The sequence below is a fragment of the Trichomycterus rosablanca genome, chromosome 27 (assembly GCF_030014385.1).
Source record: "Trichomycterus rosablanca isolate fTriRos1 chromosome 27, fTriRos1.hap1, whole genome shotgun sequence".
In the NCBI taxonomy this organism is placed as follows: Eukaryota; Metazoa; Chordata; class Actinopteri; order Siluriformes; family Trichomycteridae; genus Trichomycterus; species Trichomycterus rosablanca.
Window position 1 is genome coordinate 11,398,092 of NC_086014.1, and position 7,427 is coordinate 11,405,518.

Sequence of the window (7,427 nt, forward strand, 5' to 3'; positions counted from 1 at the left end):
TCAAAATGCCACTGGAGAGTTCTACTCGTAGTATAAGAAGTTTAGACCCATAATGTATAGACCCATGGAAAGAGAAGGAAAACAGACACAGTGGAGTGTAATGCGTAGGCAGCACTCCACACAACAAAAGCCAAAACAGTATAATATGAAAGTTTTTTGGGATTAATGGCCCAAACACAAAAACGGAAGGTTGCGGTTGGTTAAATCTCAGCTGCTGCATATGCTGCAGTTGCGTAATACCATTCTGCAATTGATGTGGCATGGCATCTAAGAGCGCCTCTAGATTTCTTCCTGTGTGTGCAAGCGGTTTGTACTCCATGCTCACGTCTTCTGTATGCGGAAAAGTTTGGTGCATTAAAAAAGATTAGATTTGAGCTCTGCATTACTTTGAAACTCCTGGTTGGTCCAGACACAAGAGCATCGTAATAAATTCCTGCGAAATTGTCCAACAGTAATAAGAAGAGTTTGTGAGTATAAGTGACTAACAGGTGAAATTACTGTTCTTAGTTACAGAAACAGGTCAAACGGGGCGAGCTGTGATGACTGCAGAGATTTAATCCTCTTTATTGTTCACTCTTCATTTATAACCTTTGAAGGTAATTCATTCATTTCTTTCCCCATTTATTTTAATTAAATTTCAGTGTTGCAACACATTGCAGAACGCGCTTCCTTCTAATTCAATTTAGCTTAACAAAGCAGATAATGTATGTGTTTGTTAATATACTGCCAAAAAACAAACATTTGTATACACTTGTTGTGTATTTCATGGCAATCCTGTGACTAAATAATTGACCGACAAGTTCATTGTGGGTTTATAATACATAATATCCTGGTCCAAAAAATCTACACAGCAAAGCAACCAATATCAATAATCTGGTGGCGGTCAAAGTTGTATAATGTAATTCACCTTTGAGACATGGCCTCCTACGTCTTTGTTTGTAATTACGACTACAGCTGGTGACCTCTCGCTGCCTGTGTAAATAGGGCTAGTTTGCCTGAATTTGTTGAATAGAAATACATTTTATTAATTAATTAAATTAAATTAATTACATTAAAAAATGAATATAATTAAACTAATTAAAGTAAAATAATTAAATTAAATAAATAGAGTAAAATAAAATTCAAAAAATAAATGCAACTAAATTAATTAAATTGAAATAAATAAATACAATTAAATTAATTAAAGTAAAAAAATTAAATACATTAATTAAATTAAATTAATAGAATAAAATACAATTCAATAAAAACAGTAGATTCATTTAATTACATTAAATAAATGCAATTAAATTAATTAAAGTAAAAAATAATAAAATACATTAATTTAATTAAATTAATAGAATAAAATACAATAAATAAATACAATTAAATTAATTAAAGTAAAAAAATAATAAAATACATTAAGTTAAATAAATAGAATAAAATACAATAAATAAATACAATTTAATGAATTAATATATATTTATATAATTGAATTAAATGATTAATAAATTCATATAATTACATTATAATTAAATTATATTAAATTCAATTAGAAGCTGCTGGAACATGGTTGACATTGTCTGTAGTCAAGCAAGCTTAGCCTACTCAATTATGTCTCCTACTGACCCAGCTGATTTAGTCATATTTTTCAAAACCATGAACACACTAAAATTTGCTGTGATGAAAAGTTCATTAATCTTTTGGTTAAACGATTATATGTCCCATTCTTAACTTCCATGACTTAATAGCCTCTTAAAAGTGTATGTAAAATTTTGCCATCAGCTATATGTACACCCACAGGACTTTTTTCTCAGCATGGCAGTCCGTAATGTTCTGTTAGCCACTGACCGAGATGTATTGACTCAGAAAAGAACAGGCTTACGCGTTTCATCTCGTACCTTTCTCAATCCCTGCTCGATTATAAAGGATGTGCAAAAAGCCACGGCTGAAAACCGCGTATCATCTCATTTCATGGAAATCTCCTCTCGACACAAGGTGTGAAAAGAACTACGTTCGAAAGACAATGTTTAATCACGCTGAATGAATCCGGATTGTGTTCCGCTGTGGTTCATCCTCCAGTGGTTTTCCTCCTTTTATTTCAGTGACCAGGATTTTTACGGAATTATGAGAAGCTTAGCTGAGGCTGGACGAGTGTGATAAATGAGGACAAAAGAAATGGAACGTTGTGTACAGGACTTTAGTGGCTTCGCTGTACAGCTGTTTTAAAAAAATCACTTTTCTTTCTTTTGTCACGCTGAATGGACAATTTAGAAAGAAAAACAAAACATTTGCCAACGTGCACGTCATTCTTTCTTGGTAATTTAGTTAATTAGCTTACAATTATTTTTGGTTAGCCAGTTTAGATTGTTAGAAGCAGGCCAGCTTTATTTTAATCTTCCCCTCCAAGTAGAGCTTCTACAGGAACACTATGCCAAACTGAAGGAAAACTCTACAAAAGCTGATCGGAAAAGGGGTTCTTTTGGCATAGTAGTCTAAGTCCACAGCACATACAGTTGGATACGTCTAAGGGACGAATGTCAAGCAGGGTTTCTCCTCATTGCCAATCAAACACTCCTGCCGTAAAGTGGAGGTGCCGGTATGAGCGGTCAGAAGAAACAGAGCTTTCCTCAGCCAGCGAGGGTGTTGTGAAGAGGGAGTCTACACAGAGGGAATCTAGGGTGTTCTAGATTCCAAACTAGCTTTCTAAAAGGCATTTGATTTAAACCTAAATGTGTTGCCTGGAAACTAAAACATTCAGTTCAGCGTCTGTAAATAAAGATATTATTTTAAGCTGAAACGTACCTTAGAAATAAAATAATGACTGTAGACAGACAGAAGCTCTATATATTTGTAGTTTTTTCATAAGCCTTGTTAGGAGTCTTACAAAAAGAGTAACAAATTCAAACTAACTTCACTTTCTGTTAAATGTACATGGTGGGATGTCACCAATGACTCACCCCTCGTGGTCACTTCAGCCAAAATAATGAGGGTAATTTTCAGTGTTGATTTTTGGATTCTGTGCAGCTACCCAGCCATAGAAACTGACAAACAATTACTTGCTGGATTAGGTTTGAACCCAGTAATCAGTGTTGCCTCTAATGATGGGTGTTTTAGCATTCGGCCTTATTCTGTAGGCCTGCGTGGCTTATGGTTTCCACCTTAACAGCGAGTCTAAACTGAAATGAAAAGGTTGAATACTAAAAGAGCATTATAAGTAATAATAGTGGCAGCACTAGCTCAGGTCACTGGTTCTAGCCCCACTATCATGTTGCCACAGTTGGGCCCTTGAGCAAGTTTGTATTCAGTTGATTTTTAGATAATCATAACGTAGGAGTAAATGAGCTATTCAGTCGGATGCTGTATATGTACGTATATGATGACTAGAAAGAAAGCTGTCAAGGAATCAGTAGTTCTACATGCACATCGCAAGAGAAGAATCAATTAAAATGAAACGCTCAAAATTAGCTCATTGCTTTTAAATACACAATAAGTTAATTGCACTGAGGTATAGCTGCGGAGGTGGTGCATACTCTTTGTGAATGTAGTACCAAAATGGGCCATTCACACTGTGATTGACGATTTAAACATTGTTTGTTAGTTTTTTAAGTCCACATACTATCTAATTCTCTCTATTCTTTCCAGAAAACAGCTGGATTTTTCCATAAAAGTGTTTAGATTTTTAATAGTACTATTAATAGTGATAGAATTGGGTTTGGTTTTTTTGGTATAATTCGTATTGATACTAAATATATTTAAAGCTGGGGTTACACAGCATAATGAGGCTTGTTGTGTTAGTGAATTTCATATCAAAGGTCGTGGACATAGATGCTCATTCAAATGGGTGGCTTTCAAATACACAAGTACAAGGAATAAAAGTGAAAAGGTCTGGTTTGTGTGGAGGGGTGAACCCAGTGTTTCATAATGGTGTAATATGGTTTATGGTTTGACTAAATTTAATGAAGCCAATTTTAATTTTTAGACCTTGTGAAGGGTGTCAATCCATTCTGTTGGCTTTTACAGACTGGAAGCTGAACATAATTAACAAACAAAAAAAGCTATTGTGGTGCCAACTGTCACTGTGCCGTTGCTGAATTTGTTTTTCGTATCAGCAGGGCTAAGGTGTTGCTGAAAACAGTGGCAGAACGTCTTCAGCTCCGAGACTAAAGTGGAATATTGAAATCTAACAAGTATTGTTGAAATCTAACAAGTCATCAGCCAGATTACACCATTCCTGCAATAAAATATGGTGGTGGTAGCATCATGTTGCATCATGGTGCATCACAGTACAGAGAGATTCTCTTCTCTCCGAACCCTTCAACTGAGAAGAAACTTTTCCCAGAGTTGTCCACGTCTATGGTGAAACCTCAGACTTGCCTTACACCAGTGCTTGCCAACTGAGCTGGCGTAATTTACACATATTCTGTTATAGCTGAATGTGACTCAACCTGGTATTCAACAAGTGGAATAAATACAAATAAATGGTTACATTTTCATTATGAATATTTTGGTCTGCTAAAAAAATTAGTCATTTGAAATTCCTAATCAAATTGGAACAACTTCCAGGTTGCAGTTCAGTTGTGTTGCAAATGCTTCAGACTAAATACCTTTTAAGGCACTGCGGATGCCTTCTGGATTTGAAGCAGTGTATTGCTCTGACTGGAGATCTTCATACAGGCAGGACGCAGATCCACTTCATCACAATCTGCCAAACAAGTTTGATTGTTGCAATAGAAATGTGAGGCAAACTAATGTTCCCAATAAGAGGAAGCACATGTACGGACAAATGATGACAGCTGCAGTGGTCACCACTCTGAGAAATGCTGGTGTCGAAGTGCTCGCCCTTTTCCTGGCCCAAACATGAACAAACTATTTCTCTGGTTGAGTTTAAATGTTGGCAGCCTGCTGGTGGTAGGGTCATGACAGCAGATAAAGATTTAGCAAACTGGCAGGACTTTGGTCACACCACCAGAAGAATTACAGGAACTGGTATGTCATGTTGAGAAGGTGGTGAAGGAATATAACACTCTGATAATTGCAACAAAAACAAAAGTGATGATGAAGACTGAAAGAGTACTGGAGATGATGGTGGAGGGTAGAAGACTGGACCAAGTGGAGTCATTCTTATTTGGGAAGTAGAGTATAAATACTGCAGAATGTGCTGGTGAAGTGAAATCGAGAATGGCAGTAGTAATGGGTGGTGGTCAAACTTACAAGGATATTGAAGAACAAGTCAATTAGCACCATCACTAAGCTACGGGTGATTAAAGCCATAGTCTAGTAGCCACATATGGATGTGAAGCCCAAGAACAAGTCAGTTAGCACCATCACCAAGTTACATGTTATTAAATCCCTTGTATGGCCAGTAGCTACATATGGATGTGAAACCTGGACACTGAAGAAAGATGAATTCAGGCTTTGGATAACACGTGCATCAGAAAATCTCAAGGAGGAAGATGATGACCACTGAGCAGGTTTACTAGACAGACAGAACAGAATAGGAGCCATTGAGCCACATTAAGTTTGCAAGTTGTTTTACTTTGGGCATGTGATGAGGTGCCTAAAGGCAATGTTACATTGACAGGACTTGTGGAAGGACTCCGAATGTGAGAAGGACCAAGAACACAAGACACAAGAGGACATTAAAGAAAGCTGACCCATCTGTGCAGCCAACCATCACAAAGCATTGACGGTGTAATGACGTGACTTGAAATGTGCCACATGTAAGTTCTCTGTAGTTAAAACTAATGTTTAAGTAAAAGTATAGCATCTGCAGACTTAATCTCAACCTACAAACGTGACAGAGTAATTAATGATAAATTTTTGGTATTACATTATTTTCCAATTGTCAGAAAAAGTTTGTGAACCCACTGTGAACTCTACCGGCGTCTTTATTAGGAACACCTAGCCTGTTAGTCTTTTCATCAGTCTTTCCCATATTTTTTTTAATTCATTTTATTCACTCATCCACTCGCCCCTAATTAACACAATAAATTACTCACATGTTCACCTACTCCATCAGTAATTCACTCACTTATGCAATCTTATTTACTGTCCTTCTAATTCAGTAACACACAACAATGTACGTAATCATTAAATAGCTGATCCATTTCCTCATTCAACCTCATAAATTTACTGTCAGTGTGATGCACTCAAACATTAACCACACATTTCCAGTCAGCAACTCGCCCTCCTTGTTTAAACAGCCCGGATCCTACCTGTAAATACATCCTGATCAGGGCACCGGTCCATCACATGACATCACACACTCACCCATATACTGTATATAGTTTTGTAATTATTAGGTATGTCATTTAGCCACATTTATTTTTAACAGGTATACAATCTGGTATATCAAAAACAATACGTGCTTCTATATTGCATATAGCTTGAGCATATAGCTGTGCCCTTCTATATTGCAAACATAGCTTGAGAAGAACTCCAGAGACCTGAACTGAACCCTGACCTCAACTCCACTAAACAAATTCATCAACCCCCTGGCCTTATTGTCAAATATCAGTGCCTGAATTTAATGGGCACAAATTACAGACACCTACAGACACACTCCAAAATCTTCTGTCAAGTTTTCAGGAGGCATTCTTGTATTAATGCATACAGTTCTGGAATGGGCCGTCCAACAAGTGTGTGTATGTGTGTAAAATCTACCCAATCCTGTAATAATTTTCCTTTTGTTGATCTGACCTGCAATAATAACACATTTCTTCTCACTCATGAAGTGGAACTCCCTAAATGATTAACCTGTTGGTTTACTTTATTAACTCATTTCTAATCCTCTATTCTGTTTGTCTAACATTCAGCAAGCAAACAGGCCCTGTCGCTGAGCTGAGCTGTGTACATGTTAGCTTAGTTCTCGTGTGTAGGTGTTTGAGAGCTGACTGCGAGTATAGGTCTTAAAACATAGGTACTTTGAACCTTCCAGACAAACATCATGCTAGTTATCTAAATACGCCACTTAGCAGTTGACATTCCGACTCGCATAAAAAATGAACACACGACAAGGCCGAATGTTTGTAGACATGGCTTGTAACTTTTGAAATCAGATTTACAGCCATGCAAATGTCTGTAGACAAACATTGTCTGTAAAACGAGTTGTACTGATAAGCATTCAGATCGGCCTGGTCATCAGGTCATCATGCCCCTGGATTTCCTGTTATTTTCTGGTTAAAATGATTAGACCAACAGCAACACAAGCTCTTCGAACAGTACACTGAGGTCAGAAAGCATCTCTTGTGTTATGCAACACATGCTTAGTGTTAGCAAAATCTGCAGAGGAACTGATCATCGTCTGCTTAATGGATTAGGTTAAACGGTCAAGCAGCCCTGTGGTCACTTCACAGGATTCGATTCTAAGGTTAGGCTAATAGTGTGGCAATGTGGGTATATTCTTGTATGCCTTTCGCCCATCGAATCGCACCCTGATCGCGACCCCG